The 17256-nt window shown below is 40.1% G+C and overlaps 1 pseudogene; it reads left to right on the top strand.

Annotated features, from left to right (window-relative positions):
* Positions 1–10764: 10764 nt before the first annotated feature.
* Positions 10765–15394, top strand: LOC106389267 (annotated as a pseudogene).
* Positions 15395–17256: the final 1862 nt, after the last annotated feature.

Below are 17256 nucleotides of genomic sequence, written 5' to 3'. Positions count from 1 at the left end.
GGCGGATGAACAGCGGGTTACATGCAAATTTTGTGGAAAGCCTCGTTATAAAGATAAGAGTGGAAGAGTTCCAGTGCCATATAAAAGGATGTGGTATTTACCTTTGACGGAAAGGTTGCAGAGGTTGTATCTGTCTGAACGCACAGCGCAACCAATGAGATGGCATGCGGAGCACTCAACAGATGGTGAGATCAGACATCCTTCAGATGCAAAAGCGTGGAAGCATTTCCAATCAAAGTATCCCGACTTTGCGTATGAGAGAAGAAATGTCTACCTTGGATTATGTACTGATGGTTTCAGTCCGTTTGGCAAGAGTGGAAGACAGTATTCTCTATGGCCCGTCATTCTTACACCATACAACCTACCCCCAAACTTGTGCTTGCGACGAGAGTTTTTGTTTCTCTCGATTCTCGTTCCCGGACCAGAGCATCCTAAGAGATCACTTGATGTGTTTCTTCAGCCACTAATATATGAGTTGCAACAACTATGTGCTCAAGGTGCTGAAACATACGATGTTTCGTGTAAAGAAAACTTTCAAATGCGGGCAGTACTAATGTGGACAATAAGTGATTTTCCAGCATATGGTATGTTGTCTGGATGGACAACGCATGGAAGGCTATCATGTCCATATTGTCAAGATAACACTGATGCTTTCCAACTAAAACACGGAAGGAAAACGTGTTGGTTTGACTGTCACAGGAGATTCCTACCACCTGATCATCCATATCGTAGGAGTATGAATTTGTTTATGAAGAACAAGAGGGTGTTTGACAGTCCACCTCCGGAAATTTGTGGGAAAGATTTGAAGATACAACTAAGAGATTTTGGTGCAGAAAGGACGCCAGACGTCGGTGGACATGAGCGTTTTCCGGTAGATGCTGTTGGAGAACTACATAACTGGCACAAAAAAGTATTTTCTGGGATCTGCCATACTGGGAGGATCATCTGCTAGGCATAATTTAGATGTCATGCATATTGAGAAGAACTTTTTTGACAATCTCATGAACACGATCCTTAATGTTCAAGGTAAAACAAAGGATAATTTGAAGTCAAGACTGGATTTAGTCGATATATGTGCTCGTTCAGAACTTCATGTTGATGAGAATGGTAGGGCTCCTTTTCCCATATACCGACTTGATGCAGAGGGAAAATATGCGTTCTTTGATTGGATTTCAAACGATGTGGAATTTCCAGACGGTTACGCATCAAATTTACGTAACTGTATCGACAGAAAGGAAGGAAAGTTTAATGGCTTGAAAAGCCACGATTGCCATGTAATGATGCAGTGCCTCCTTCCGTTCGCCTTCAAGAAACTATTAGCACGAAATGTTCATGAAGCAATTGCAGGGATAAGTGGTTTCTTCCGCGATTTATGCACGAGATCAGTGACTCTTGAAGGTATTGAAAATTTGAAGACTAACATAGCCGTGATTCAGTGCAACCTTGAGAAGATATTTCCTCCCTCATTTTTTGATGTTATGGAGCATCTTGTTATTCACCTGGCAAGAGAATTGGAACTTGGTGGTCCTGTGCAGTATAGATGGATGTATCTGTATGAGCGGTATATGTTCCATTTGAAGAAGATGGTGAAAAATTTAAGTAGGGTGGAAGGTTCTATAGTCGCACAGATGATCAATGAAGAAACTTCAAACTTTGCCGAGTACTACTTTCCAGCAGAAGTTCAGACCAAAAACAGAAGACCTGCTCGGCATGATGATAGAGGCAAACGGGCAACATATCATGTTACGGTTCCAGACATTTTCACAGACGTTGGACGACTTAGCGGAAAACCAAAAAGACCGTCGACTTACTGAGCAGGAGCGCAGTCATTTGCAAACATATTTGCTCACCAACTGCGAAGACGTTCTTCAATATGAGAGGTAAATAAATGAGCTTACAAATTTTTATTTTAAATCTTAATTAATTACATTATTGTCATTATATACAGGATTTTCATGGCAGAAAAGCGGTTCGAGTATAGATACGCCACAGAGGACGAACTAGAAGAAATGAAGCAGAGAGAATTTACTGGATGGATGTTTACTTATGTGAGTGCTTTAAACAAATTAAAATATATTTTATCACTACACATTTATACTAATTCACATTTATTGATATAATATATATATGTGCTATTAATATGTGTCTGCTGGTTTGGCCAGAGGTGAAACATTTGACGATTGGATACGTGAGATGGTCGTTGGACCAAACTTTGTTGTGAAGTCATATCCGAGATTTTGTACTCGAGGATATGCATTCACAACTCAGAAGAGGAGACGTTCGAGTACGACTTATGATGCTGGCGTTTGTTCTGCATCAGGAGATGATGTATACTACGGACACATACATGAGATTTTGGAAATCAAGTATTTGGGCATGGTTGGATTGCGCTGTACTGTTTTCTATTGTGATTGGCACGACAACACTCCAGATCGAGGTGTGAGAACAGATGCATTTGGTGTTACATCAGTAAATTCGAGGCGAAAGCTGCAATATTATGATCCTTTCATTCTTGCTTCTCAGGCCGATCAGGTAATTAAATGTTAATTATTCAGAATGATTCATCATCATGTGTATTAATTTATAATTTTTCTAAATGTTACAGGTTTGTTATATCAAGTACCCCCGGGTAAGGAACAGAGATGATCCATGGGTTACTGTTACAAGACTCAACCCGAGAGGCCGAGTTCAGGGAAGTTCTGAGCTGGAAGACCCACTACAACCAAGCACATCCGGCAACTTAAGTGCAGCAGAAGATTTAGCTGGAGTTGGCCTTGTAGTCGATTTAACCGACTTTGGAGAGGAAGCCGTCGTTCACGTAGAGGATGAACCAGTGATTGGAGAGTTTCACCAAGATCCAGATTCAGATTCATCTGGTGATGATGACTCGGAAACAGACTACCATTGATTTTTTTTTTTTTTTAAGAAATACCGAGGAAATTCCGAGGAAGACTTGATATAACCTCTTTCCTCGGATATTAGTTATTTGGTTTATCTAACAAGGCAAAGCTGAATACGAATTAAAAACTACTCAAAACACAACCGAATAAAACGAAGAAACCATGTAAAAAAAATACGAACTCATAATTAAGAAAAAAAAAAAAAAACTAAGTTCAAAATTAACAGAAAATAAGACCATGAAACGTTAGAATAGAAAAGAAAATAAAATAGCGCGGTCGGAAATCAAATGGCAATACTGGCCGGTGATAGCTCCTACTCCTCGTCTCCTGCTCCAGATGTTCCTGCATCTCTGGGTCTCTTGGACCTCTTTCTTACCCTGTGTGTACCACTCGAACCCGAACCAGAGCTGGATGGAGAGTTGTCCCGATGAACTAAATCATCCTTTTGGCAACGACACGGCCTGATACGTGAAATGGCAACCCAGATCTTGTGTAGCATGTCGTTGTTTGTCTTTATGCTCTGATCTCTCCAATGTTGTTGCTGGCGCGAAGTGGCATTCGGTGGAAGCTCTTGCAGCTTGTACTGGCTGGAGTCTGATGGGAGTAGCTGATGGGGTTGTGAATCATCTGGAATGGCTTGTGCAGCCTCATCTTCTCCTTCTTCATCAACCACGGCCTTGCCTTTGGTCTGATATTTTGGCGTGAAGAAGAATGGCTTGTCTACTAGTGTGGTAGCAGGGGGTAGGAACTCAACTGCAGCCTCTGAAAGTAGAGCAGTCAGGCCGATCTGAGGCAGGTGGCAGTAGAGTGTTTTCTTCGCTCGGTCCTGGAATACGTAGACGTAAGGACCATCCCGATCGATCCTCGAGTGGGGACCAGCTATGAACTCCTTACTTACTAGAGAAATGACATCCAGGTAGTTCCAAGCAATGTTGTTCGATCTGTCCAGTGCTACCTGATGGTTCTCGCAGTCTACACCCACATGTGTAAGGATCCGAGTAATCACTGCACCAAATCCACATGCATTGCTCTTGATTTGGTTACTTTCCCCTTGTATCCTGCTAAGTTTGCGGCCAGCACCGCTCCCATGTTGAAGGCAGTGCAGGTGGGAATGTAGATTTCCAAATGCCGGTAGCAAATGCCTCACACCTTGGTACAGGAGGCACAACTCCCATTGCGTGACTGATGCGGCTGTGGTTGTCCCGTATAGCAATGAGCCAATGAGGCGTGTGGCATATCTCAGTACTGGGCTCCGGATAAGTGACTCCTTTGCCTGAGAAGATCTATAAACCCCTGTGCCAATCGTTTCCCAGAAGTTCAACAGCTCTGAAGTCCAATAAAGACCAGATGTCCTCTCCCCTGCACTCAATCCAAATAGTCCGCAGAGGTCTGTGAAAGATACCTCAAAGTATACTTTCTGCACTACGAATGCCAGAAAACCTTCTGATGGCTATCATCGGGACGGCTGACGTATGCGGATGCTATGAACTGGCGTACCAACTCCGGATAAGTGGGTTCGTTGAGGTTGCATAGTTGGCCTAGACCCATGTTCTGGAACAGCCCTTCAATGTCTGATTTGATTCCCAATATTGTCATCGTCTCAGGACATGCTAGTTGTGTAGCCGGAACGTCTACCTTCTTCATGTTGTTGTAGTGGGTGGTATCAGACTTATCCCACTTCTTTGGCCTTTGCTTCTCTCGCTGAGACGAACCCTCTTCTTGTGTGTTCTTCTTTGCTGATGTTTTCGTGCGCTTCATTCTCTACAAAATAGAATCATTGCTCTCAACATGGTTATAATCAATTAAGAACTCAAAGCAACATGAAAATGAAAGGCGAAATCGAGTTGTGATAAAAAAAACAAATTGAAAAAAATTCTCAATCCCTAAATCATCTCAAATCATGTTCCAAACTCCTTGATCACAGACAATTGTGTTCTATTCCATGTTTAAACATCTGTTTCATGCATATTTGATCAAGGAATCAACACAGAAATAAGAAATTCACAAAACCCAAAAAATTGCTCAAGAACACGATTTCAGAATGTGGAGATTCGCGGAGTATACCTGTCTTAGGGTGAAAACGAGTGTAGGAATCAGGTAGAGCTCGAAAAATCAAGGGGAATAGAGCCCAAAATTGTTCAAATCGGATGATTATAGAGAGAAAATGGGGGGGGGGGGAATTATAGGGGAAATCGGAGGGGTTGAGAGTTATGAGGTTTTGATCCAAAAAGTTTGGGTTTTGCCTTATAATTATGTTTCCCGCACACGCATCGATCGATGCGTTTGTGTACAAATACGGATCGATAGATGCGTTTATAAAAAGGCTCCCGAGATTTTGTTCGATCGATCGATGGGATAATCTAATCGATCGATCACATTGTTACGCTTTGGTCCATCTTAGTGATCGATCGATGCGTTTTTGGATATATATACATCGATCGATCCGTTTATAAAAAAACGTACGAGATTTTCTGAGGACATTCCGAGGAAGGCTTGAGATTCTCGATCGATCGATGGGATAATGTAATCGATCGATCACATTGTTACGCTTTGGTCCATCTTAGTGATCGATCGATGCGTTTTTGGATATATATACATCGATCGATCCGTTTATAAAAAACGTACGAGATTTTCCGAGGACATTCTGAGGAAGGCTTGAGATTCTCGATCGATCGATGGGATAATCTAATCGATCGATCACATTGTTACGCTTTGGTCCATTTTAGTGATCGATCGATGCGTTTTTGGATATATATATACATCGATCGATCCGTTTATAAAAAAAAAATTGACGTATTGAAACCCCAAACACTAGTTCCTCGGAATATTGCGAAGGAATTCCGAGGAAGAAGAGGGTTTCCTCGGAATTCCCTCGGAATAATCCGAGGAAATTCCGAGGAAATAGGGTTTTTAAACTGAAAACAACGTTTTGCGGTTTGAATAACGCCTATATAACCCTTATTAAGTGTCTTACGTTCATTATGAAGTCAAAAATTTGTTCCTTACCGTATAATTAACATTTTTCCGATTGTATGAACGAAATCCCACAACATAAGAGAAACACTTATACCTTTTAATGAACGGTAAAGGGAATACTTTCAATTAGTTTTGAAATTTTTTATTTCATGGTTTATGCTCATCTATATAAAGAATCATCAATGGTATGCATTACAATTGTATAAGAAATGAAATACGGCAAAAAAAAATTGATGTGTTGAAACCCCAAACACTAGTTCCTCGGTATTTCCTCGGAATATTCCGAGGAAATTCCGACGGATATTTTACTATCCGTCGGAATTTCCTCGGAATATTTTCATTTTACCGGGTAAATATTTCGCGAAAATTGAATTTAGAATTCTGACGGAATTCCGACGGATAATGTCCGTCGGACCCTAGGTTTTATAACCACGAGCCCCTTCTTCTTCCCCATTTCTCTCTTCTTCCTCTGCGCGACTCCTCTCTTCTCTCCGGCGATTTCCCCCTGAAATCCGACGATATCTCCGGCGACCTCCCCCTTGTCTTACACAAATCATGTAAGGACCCTATCCCACTCTCTTAGGTTCTATTTGTTAGGTTTTTGTGTAGTTTGTATAGATTTTTGTTAAGGTGATTGGTTAGGATTGTGATTTGGTTGTATAATAGGTTTAGAATTGTGATTTGGTTGAATAATTTGTTTTGTTGAATTGATTTAGAATTTTTTTATTTTTTTGTATTTATAAAATCGATTTTTGTATATAAAATCGATTTTTGTATTTTACAAAACGATTTTTCTATATAAATTCGATTTTTTAGATTTTACAAAACATTTTAAATATCTATAAAACTTTTTTTGTGATTAAAAACTATTATTTGGGATTTAAAAATATTTTTAATATATATATATATATTATTAAAACTATTTTTTGTAATTATTAAACTATTTTTTATTTATTAAAACTATTTTTTGTTTATTAGAACTATTTTTATATATTTATTAAATATTTTTAAATATATATAATTCTTTTTTTGTGATTAAATTATTTGGGATTTTTTTTAAAAAAAATAATAATTTATATATTTCTGTATTTATTAAATATATTTATTTAATTTACAGGTCTCATGATGATCAGACCCGGCCTCGACAGCGTCGTGGTCGTGGTGGTACGGCGAGCCAGTCTCGGGATTCCAGCCATTTTCAGGATTCCCCTTCGCCCCACAGCTCCAACCATACATCTCCCTCTGCTGCACCCGCTCATGCTCCTCTCGCTCCCGCTGCTGCATCCGCTCCTGTTCCTCCGGGTCCTCCGGGAGTGATGAGTGTTGTGGAGTTGGTTCAACAGCCCGGTCGTGACCATCTTTCGTATCTCACTCCGTATCCACATGGACGGGGTCAAACATGGTAATTAAACATTTTTTTCTTTAAATTTGGATTCATTATTAACCGTTTGTTCTTTTTATTAGGTTCAACCGATCCGGGAACGGGATCAGCGCATGGATCAACCGTATGATGTACTCGGCCCTCGACAGGGGACATCCGACTTTCACTCACTTCCCTACCGACAAGCAGGTTCTGTGGTTTCGTCAGTTTGCGGTAAGTATTCTAATTTTTTACTTATATTTTTAATCTTTAATATAAATTTTCTACTAATTGTGTTTTTTTTCCAGCAAGAGTTCAACTGGAATTCCGATGAGACGCTCTTTATCTATCACCACTTCTTCCATAAAGTTATGGACAACTATGGGAAGCAGATCCACGAGTGGAAGAAGAAGTGAAAATCAATAAGGTTCGATTTAATTTATTAAACAATTTTTTTTAATTTATTAAACTATTTTTTAATTTATTAAACTATTTTCTTTTTTTTTTATTAAAAGGTCTCAAAGTCGATGAACGACATGGTCTGGAAGGAGTTGTGTGCGCATTGGGATAAGGAAGAGACGAAAGAAACTTCTTCCACCAACTCCACCAACCGTAGGAGCGACCGTAAAGGGAAGGGCATCTACAAGCATAACTTGGGTGCTCAATCTATTGTCACTCTGGGAGATCGCATGGTAAGTTCAACCGCTTTTTCTTCAATTATTTGAGTTTCAGAATTTTAATTTATTGTGCATTTCTTCTAATTTCTAATGTTTCTTTAATTTATGTTTTTTTCAAGGCGGAAGAAAATGATGGCGAGCCGGTTGATGATCTCGCCCTAATGAGGAGGGCGTATACCAACAAGAAGACCGGCCAGATTGATGACGGTCTTGTGAGGGACGTGGTCGACCTGGTCAAAACTCAGGTGTTAGACGAAGTGTCTCAGCTTCAAACCAAGGATGACGCTTCGACGGCTTCGACCAACTTGTCCCGGTTTCGAATCAACGAAATCGTTGAATCCATAAGTTCAATTCATTTATTTCTTGGTTTAAATTTGTAAATTTGGCTATTTTCTATTCAGTCGGTTCCAAAGAAGAAGGGACGTTTGGTCGGTTTGGGTCGTCGCACCCGGTCGGTTCCTCCTTCTTCTGCACCACCACCCTTTGTTGATCCAGAAGTACTTACGGCTCAGTTGAAGGACAAGGATGATCGCATATCTTTGTTGGAGACCCAGATGGCGGCTCAACAGGCGGGCTATGAGGCACAGAGGAGGCTGAACCAGCAAATGATGGAGATGATGCAGAGGATGTACCCGAACGAGGTATTCCCGGACGTGGCAGACCCGTAGTTTTTTTTTCCAAAAACTCGGAATGTTTTATTTTTATTTGTGAAACTTTGAATATTAATTAATATGATTTCAATTTTAATTTTAATTTTATATTTTAGAATTTAAATTTCAAAAATTTTATTTTTTTAAAAAAATTAATATTTTTTACATTCCGAGGAAATTAATTATATTTTTTATTCGATCGATCGATGCGTTTTTGTACATAAATCCATCGATCGATCTATTTATAAAAAAACGTTCGGAATATACCGAGGGACACATGTCCCTCGGTATATTCCGATCGATCGATGTATATATGTCCAAAAACGCATCGGTCGATGAACTTCCGAGGAAATATCCCGACGAAGTTCTCCCTCGGTATATTCCGAGGAGATTTCCGACAAACTAGTGATCCTCGGAATTTCCTCGGAAATTTGATTCCTCGGAATTCCGTCGGAAAATTCCGAGGGATTTCCGAGGAAAGAAGAAATTCCGAGGAATTATTTTCGAGGACTTGTTTCGTCGGTATGTCGTCGGAGTATCGATATTCCGACGAAATTCTGACGATTTTTTTCCCTTAGAATCCTTGTTGTTTTCTTGTAGGGGATGGAGTTGATTGTTCTTAATTAGTCTTTTATTTTAGTACCACCTTTTTCATCTGTTCATGTAAACCCTGTCTGCTTCGGACCATTGTTGAGGTCAGCCAACTCAAGGGACTATAGGATGTTTATTTTTAATTTTGTTGTTTTGTTTCTAATTATTTTCAACAGCCACCATGAAAATGAAGGTTTTAATTTTAGTAATTAAATTTGGTTTCCCGGATCAAAATTTGGGTGATATGATAAGAAAATGGTTATAGAGGAAGAAAGGAATTAAGTGACTTTGGTGATGTCACACATTAAAATAGTTAAATTGGGCAAACAAAACGAACTTTTATTATTTAAACTGAAAAGCAACATTTGATAGAGCACCCGTGATGAGGATTTATGGAGGGGAGTTCGTACAGAAATCAAGAAAAAATAAAATAAAATAATTCAATAACATGAACCTTCTCTCATAAAGCTCTCTGGGCTGAACTTCTCTCTCCTAAAATTCATCACTGTAGCGCGGACCTCACGTGTCGTGGCGGTCCACGATTGATCTAGTTTTTTCTTTTTCTTTTTTTAAAATCAAAAAGAAAAAAAAAAATTTAATAATAAAAAATTAAAAGGATGAATCCCAAAAAAGGGTTTATTGATGTGGGTGCTCTTAGAATCACATCACCCAAAAGGGGTTTATACCTATTTCGGGAAAATACAGTTTTTTTCCTTTCTCAGATGACATTTTAATATTGTAGTTTTGTCCCATTCAAGTGGAGATTAAAAATAAAAATAATGAAAACAAGATGGCAATTTCGTAAGTTGATTTGATTCTCTCGTACACCATCGCTTATTGATCCACGTGGCAAACAAGATGGCAATTTCGTAATTTGTTGAGATCGTCAGTCACACACACGCACACAAAAGGTAATATCTGTGACGGCCTAAACTACTTTTTGATTATTATATATAAAGAAGGAGAACAAAATATTCACAAATATGGATCAAGAGCTAAATGCTGTAAACGCAGAGATTGCAAGGGAAAACAGGATGCCGGGGATCCGAAATCTTCAAACTAACCACAGCAATCATCGTGCGTACTCACTTTTTTTTTTTCTCTCCTCTGATCACAGTTTTTTTTATTCTCCGTCCGTCACCGTAGTCTGATTCTAGTCTCCTCTGCTTCTTCTTTCCATCTCTTTCTCTCTCTTGCGATCTCCACATTTTTTTTGTCTCTCCTATGTTCACACTGTTTATTTTATTCTCCGTCCGTCACCGTAGTCTGATTCTGGTTTCGTCTGCTTCTTCTCTTCTCGGTTCCCGTTCATCTCTCTCCCCCTCATGCGGAAAACGTGATATGACGTCAACAGATTGTCCCCAAACTTGCTTGTGGGCCAGCTAAATACAAGGCCGATTCTGTATGAAATTTTAATCCTCTATTTTTTGCTTGTGGGCCTGCTTATTTGCAGCTAGGGTTGGACTCATCATCCAGGAATCCTTGACCCGCTGGCTCACTGGCCCGGAGATCTACAGGATTCTCAGGCGTAGACGAACCTTGACAGCCTCCACACCATGGGGTCATCGGCCTGTACCTATTCTACTGTCCACGCTTTTACAATTACACGAATGGGTTACACGACACGCACACTTTCCAACACAGCCATCGCGGGCACACTATCCGTGTCACCCAGTCACGCCCTGCCATTCCCCCAGCTCCGACTTACTGCCGCAGGATGTACCGGTGCAGCACAAGGTAAATAAATTTATCTATCAAGTTAAAAGCAAATTGTAATATTAATATGTATTAATACTATCTTTTATACGTAGGTACGGTCGTTTTCTCCTGGTTCACTACCGCAATGAGTAGGAGGAACTCGTGATCTCATCTCATCTCCCACGTCCACGTTTATCATCATCATCTCTTCTCCCACACGTCCACGTCTCTCATTTTCTATGTATTTGAGTTTCGGGATCTATTATCAAACTTATACCCCTATCCGCATATGTTATTTTATCTTTGGTTACTATTATGAAATGATAAACATCCTTGTTATGTCATCTTTATTAGATTTGAAATTCTATCTTAAGAGAATTAAAATTTCACGCAAAATAGTGTATATCTGACGGCGACTTGATCATCTCCGATTGACGATTGATAGTACACTCTTCCTCTAGAAATCGAAATCCTCGAGCCCTAGCTCCATTTTTGGTTGTTCACTTCGATTTTCACAATTTGGATTCTTCGAAGCTATATGCCTCTGGGATCTCAACCTGGGCCAAAAGTTTCAAACTTTCCCAGCCATTCTCCGATGTCAACGATACTGAAAAGTCAGCCTTTGCGAAAGGAACTTCTTCTTCACAACCTGGTTTCATTGGGACCATTACGAAAGGTTTGGTGGATACGTCCAAGAATGCTATCAAGGCAGTACAGGTCAACAAGGCTCGACATGCTGTTTCTTTTGTGGTGGTTTTTAGAGGGTTTGATTTGGATCTTACTTACATAACTGAGAACATTATTGCAATGGGATTTCCTGCTGGTCTGTTGATATGAGCTCTGGCTTTTTTGGATACCTTGAGGTGTGAGTCAATTAGTATGCTTGCCCCTTAAGGTTATCTGGCTAATGAATGTGTGTTAAACCTCAATCAATGCTACCGCAACCAGATGGAAGAAGTTATTGACTTTCTTGAAACTCGACACAAGGTAGCACCAGTCTTTTGTTTAATTGGCATTGTGATGATCACATCTCAAAAAGAGCTAATGTGTCTCTAAGAATCTGTATGTGTCTTAGTTAAAGTTGCTTTCTTTTTTTTTTGTTGTAGGGAAAATACAAAGCTTACAATCTATGTTCAGAGAGGTTGTATGATGTATCACTATTTGAAGGGAAGGTATGTTATACCCTCGTCTTTTTTCTTCACTCTTTTCCTTGCATTTGACCAACGTTTGACTTCCTTGAGTAATAATGAATTAGTCAAAAGTTAAGGAAACCCACTGCGCTATTTCAACTCCGAGATGCTTATGAATCAGTTAGCCATCAATACGGTGATAAATTACTCATTTGTTGTAATGCTGCAAGTTATCATGTTGAAAACTTGGTGGAATGTATTGCCTTATTTTTTCTGTTCCAAATTGTGAACTATTTTCCTTCCTTTTGTCAGTTTAAACATCTTTTATTCCGCTAACGCTCCAGGTGGCCAGTTTCCCATTTTGATGACCATAATTGCCCACCAATCCATTTGATTACATCATTTTGCCAAAGTGCATATTCCTGGTTAAAGGAGGACATAGAGAATGTTGTGGCTGTTCACTGTAAGGCTGGAATGGCAAGGACCGGGCTCATGATATGTAGTCTTTTTCTGTATCTGAAGGTAGATAATTTATCATAAAATTTGGATGAAACATAGTCAAAAACAGGGAACTAATCATATTTTCTTTTTTCTTGTTCAGTTTTTTCCGACTGCTGAAGAGTACATGGACTTCTACAATCAGAAACGATGTGTGGATGGAAATGGGCTTGTGCTACCTAGCCAAATTGTAAGTCTAGTTAAGCCCCTCGTAAAAACGTCCTTTGCGTTACTTTTGACTAGTGAGTCTGTTTAAATAATTATTTTGTAGAGATATGTGAAATCCATTTTCACGACGGCTAAGGAGATTTTTACTGGTTGGGAAGCTAATTACTCGTTATCCAAATCCATTAGCTTTGCTTTTATTTTTTTGCTTGTCTGACGGATTTGCTTTTTCTTTTGTATCCTTATTCTCAGTTAGTATCAATTCTGGTTTAAAAGTAATTTTAATTGTGCTTGGCCTTTGTTCCAATACAGAGGAAGCTACCTTCACCTGGATTCATGGTCGAAGTAGTTCTTGCTGATACTAACCCAACAACCCCTAGTTCTGAAACAGCATCCAAGACATTTGTAGAAACTCCAGCCAGCTAATTCTTCCCCTGTAGAGGTTATCACACCAGTTCCATTACCCAGTACAGAATCGGAGAACCCTGATAAGGAAGAACGATGTGTTCTCGGATAACAAAGCAGACTCAACTGGCCCGACTGCCTCTTCCCAAACCCCAGAATCCAAACAGAGCACAGATGGCACCTCTGGTCTGGCTCGAGAAAGTGTCTATTTCGGGTAACAAAGGGTCATCTCATCACAGCTGGTGCACGGAAGCAAGGCTGAAGCAAGAGAGAACTCTGCTGGGTCTGGGGTCAACGCGTCAAGCTCAGAGAGTAGTGAGTTCAAGGTTATGGCGGCTGATGCATCTGTGTTCTCGTTTGGAGATGAAGACGACTACGAAAGCGACTAAAGAATGATAGAACAAAGCGGAGCCAAGGCGTGTTTACATAAAAACAGGAGAATGTTATACTCAAATCATTTAGATGATGGAACACAATCATTTTGTTAGTGGCTTCTCTTTTTACATTGCGGCTTTTTTTGGTGCTATAACTTTATGAGTGTACAAAAACTCCTTTTGTTTTTGAATGAAAGTATATAAAAAATCAAATTCTAAGCTGTTCACGTCCTCTTAAACAATCAACCAATCAGAAGACTTCATTTTACACGTCATCGAAACTGGTTTCATTTTGGGTTTTTTTTTTTTTTTAACAATTTAAACAGCCCATTAAACCCAAAATGCCTCAAGAGTCTGAAGCGTAATTTTGTGTTCTTCTCCGATTATCTCACATCGTTGTCACGATCAAATTATGCACTTATCCATTACAGTAACCTAAGCTTCATCAATCTATTATCCTCTTGAAAGTACCTTAAATGGGTTTGTTCCATCTCCCCTTATATCTCTTTCTATATAAAGTGTTCTGTCTGATCTTCAATCAACCCTAATAGAAAAATCTATACTGAAGAAGCTATAGCAACTGTCATGAAATCCACCGGTAAACCTTTATTGTGTTTAGAGCTCCTTCTCATCCATGAACAGGTATGAATGCTTTCATCTCAAAGTAAGGACAACCATACATACTTCTGAATTTTTACGCAACCAAAAGCAACGAGATTTATGGAGTTGCTGATCAGAGTTTAACAGTTTCTTTCTCGCAAAACTCTTTTCTCACTAGACAGGAAAACAGTACTTACCTCCAACGTAATCCATGGCGGTTGACTCGGGTACATCTCGGGTAGCCTTCTTTCCGATCACTACAGCAAGCTCCACCTCATGATAAAGTGAATCTAGAGGATGTGGGATCTCAATCGTTCCTCCGTTCTCCAAGTATGATGAAGTCGGCTTTAAGAATATAACTGGTTCCTGTTCGAAAGAGAGAATCTGCATACCTTGGGAAGGGCGTTGACATGAGCGGCCTAGTTGCGACTGACGCCGACGATCTTGGTGCCTTGCTTGAACTGCCTCTCTATCATCGACGTCGCCATTTTCTCCGATCTGATATCAATCAATACTCTGGTTGACTCTGGTGTCTAAGTAGAGAATTACATTGTTGTTCAAGTAATAGACTTTACGATATATGTTGCCATTTGTGAAACATTTTCGCTGATGTCTATTCTTTTAAGAGTTAACCAAAAACAAGGAATTTAGTTCTCAGTTCAGTGTCATCCTCATGTGTCCAGCCCACGATTGATCACTTCTATTGGTTATCAGTTGTAGAGCAAACAGTGTTATGTTTGTCAATTTCAAGTAATATTATAATTCAGTCTCTCTTGGACTGAGAAATCTATTGTTTTCTAAATTGTCTCAGGTAGTGTTCTAACACAAAGATTGCTAAGCTGGTTACTGCAGATGAGGTTACCGGAACTGAGATAATGAGAATTCGGAAAATCTCTTTGCTTACACCAAGCAGGAATGCCAAGGTTAAATAAAAGCGTAAGATAACTCTGTTAAAAAAAAGCATATCCATGTAGATCACTAGCTTTTTACCTATTGCAGCAAGCTTTTTCCGACTGCATAGCCATTAATGATGATTTGAGCGTGACACTGCATGGTATTATTTTGCCTGCAGCGATTGTCAAACTAAGACCACCAGAGGCCCTTCTTCGTTGATGTTAACCAAGTGTTGCAACACAACACTAACATTGCTGGTGTAGCAAAGTATGAACTCTAACCTCACAGCTTCTTGCTTATCTTTCTCAAATTTGATTTTTGTTCTCTTTTATTCGCATGAATCTTGCAAAGATCTCTGTCTACGACAATAATAGCCAGGCTTTTTTCGTCCTACTTGGTGACGCAGGACGTGAGTGGACATGGAAGCATGCCTCGGAATTAGTTGACAACAACTTTGAGGTAACTAGCCATCAACTGAAAATCCTCTCCCAGTTCATTAAAACTCACTTTATTCCTCCTCAAAAATTTTAGGCTAATCGAGAACTTGGTTCTTACCATGAGATGCATGCCCCCAAAATTTATTCGACACCATTCGGCAAACACATTAGTTCAGGGTCAAGATGTCTGACTACAACTCCACAGACAAGACTCAAGCTATAACTGTTACTAAGATTGTCTCACCAGGAGTTCTTCCACCTGTAACAACTCAACTGAAATACCTCTTGATGCAAACAATGAAGTTGATGTGCTCTCTGCAAGTGTCGTTGCGGGCTCTGGATTCAATACTGATAAGCGAAATGAAAGTATCAGTAACAGGGATGAATCACAGAAGGCTAAGCGTCCGAAACGTGGAACATAAGAGGACCATCTAAGTCAAGACTAAACTAAATTCAATGCATTAAGACCATTACTAAGTCAAGACTAAACTAAATTCAGTGCGTAAAGACCATCTAAGTCAAGACTAAATGCAACACAGAAACACCAAAATAGAGTGTTGAGAATGACTTACATCACTTCCAGGGACAGATGCCATTGAAGCTTGAACAGTCACTGAAACAAAAATAAAAACAAAAGCATGAAGCACAACAAAACAAACACCATACTCAACACAATAAAACAAAAGCTCAACGCAATAAAGTGATAATTGTTCTTTTCTTTTGGGATTATGATTAAGAGAAAAGAGAACAGAGCTCAACACAATAAAAACAAAAGCATGAAGCACAACAAAACAACACAAATACACAGCAAGAGAAAAGAGAACAGAGCTCAACACAATAAAACAGAGCAGTGAGAATTCATTAGAAATGATTTCGCCATTAGAAATGAATACATTTCTCAACAAACCAACACACAAGAGACATTAGAGATCTCCCATAACATTAAAAATCTCACATAACATTTCAAGCTTTAGAACATACTCTCTAGTATCCTGCAAACATCAAAGAAGATGAAGCTTACCAGAAGGAAACCGAGATGCTTTAGAACAGAGACCGTGTGAGAGATACCATCAAAGCTCCATTCTTTCTGCTAAGAAAAACAAAACAAATGAGATTTCCAAAAGGTTACCAATAGAGAGAGAGAGAGAGGGAGACTGCGTGAGTGAGAGAGAGAGAGAGAGAGAGAGAGAGAGAGAGACTGCGTGAGTGAGAGAGAGAGAGAGAGACTGCACCGAGGTCGAGATCGGTTTACGAGAACCCCACCGTAGCAGAGGTGTATTCGCGGCGGACTCTACCGTTCCGGCGTGCTTGAGGCGCAGAAGAAGCTCCACCACCACCGCGTCTTCCGTCAGAGCCGCCGTCACCCACTCGTCCTGCGTAACTGCCGTCGGTTTCCAAAAAGGTTACCAATAGAGAGAGAGAGAGGGAGAGACTGCGCCGACGCCTAATCTCGACCTCGGTTTACGAGAACCCCACCGTAGCAGAGGTGTATTCGCGGTGGACTCTACCGTTCCGGCGTGCTTGAGACGCATAAGAAGCTTCACCACCACCGCGTCTTCCGTCAGAGCCGCCGTCACCCACTCGTCTTGCGTAACTGCCGTCGGTTTCTTCCTCGAAATGGAACACTGATAAAACTCTCGGATACAGAAACGGCGATAGAGAGAGAGAGAGAGAGAGAGAGAGAGAGAGAGAGAGAGAGAGAGAGAGAGACTTACCAATAGAGCTTGAGAGAGGGAGAGACTGCGTGAGAGAGAGATGGGTTCGAGAGAGAGACTCTGTGAGAGAGAGAGATGGGTTCGAGAGAGAGAGACTGCCTGAGAGAGAGAGACAGAGAGAGAGGGCTGAGAGAGATCAGAGGTTCATGGTTGCAGAGATCTGAGGTTGAAGAGAGGAGGATGAAG

This window comes from Brassica napus, chromosome C3, assembly GCF_020379485.1.
Source record: "Brassica napus cultivar Da-Ae chromosome C3, Da-Ae, whole genome shotgun sequence".
Lineage (NCBI taxonomy): Eukaryota > Viridiplantae > Streptophyta > Magnoliopsida > Brassicales > Brassicaceae > Brassica > Brassica napus.
The sequence above is the reverse complement of the archived record's forward strand: the minus strand, read 5'-3'. Positions and strand labels throughout refer to the sequence as shown.